Genomic DNA, 791 nt, shown 5'->3' with positions numbered 1-791 from the left:
CAGGACCTTGGGCTGGTGGAAGAGCTTCACCCCAGCCCAGATGGGGATGAGGACGTAGGGCAGGTTGAGCAGGAAGGACGGGCTGAGGTCGGAGCTGTATTTCCCTGGGGAAGGAGAGCACGGGGTAGGCACGACGGAGCGCTCGGCACCCAACACCGGGTACCTGCTGCTTGCCCCCAGGTCAGCACTGTCCTCCTCTGCCCGTGGGGCAAGCGCCGGGGAGCAATCCCGCCGGACAGATGGTGGGATGGAGGCGGCCTGGAGGGATCAGCAGGGGCTGGATGTCCCCACTGTCCCCCGGCAGCCGGCAGCGCCGAGCCCCGCTCCGCACCCCGGTACCTATCATGTTCCCAAGCAGGAAGACGATGATGCTCATCATCAGAGAGCCCAGCCAGAAGAGACCCAGGTTCCTGTAGCTCTTTCTGCAGAGAGACATTGGGATCAGACACCTCTGCCAGGCTCAGAGCTCCCTTCCCCCCAAAATTTGGGAGCCTCCCACCCCTGGAAGCCCCTCCGAGCTCTCCTCCCCGCTGCCGTCCCCGCTCACCTCTGGCCGATGGCCGCCATCATGGCGAGGTAGAGCCCGTAGTGGATGATGCCGTCCCAGTAACAGATCATGATGCCGTGCGCCGTGCGCAGGTAGGGCTCGCCCTGCCCCATGGGAAGATGACGGGTCATACCGGGTGGGGGCAGGCGCCTTCCCACCACCCCCTCCCCAGGGGACCCCACGGGAGACGGGGCTGCTCCGTGAACCGTCCCTCTGTGGCAGGAGCAGGTTTGGGAGCAGGAGT

This window comes from Charadrius vociferus, unplaced genomic scaffold, assembly GCF_000708025.1.
Source record: "Charadrius vociferus isolate BGI_N301 unplaced genomic scaffold, ASM70802v2 scaffold133, whole genome shotgun sequence".
Classification (NCBI taxonomy): domain Eukaryota; kingdom Metazoa; phylum Chordata; class Aves; order Charadriiformes; family Charadriidae; genus Charadrius; species Charadrius vociferus.
Note: the sequence above shows the minus strand (reverse complement) of the source record.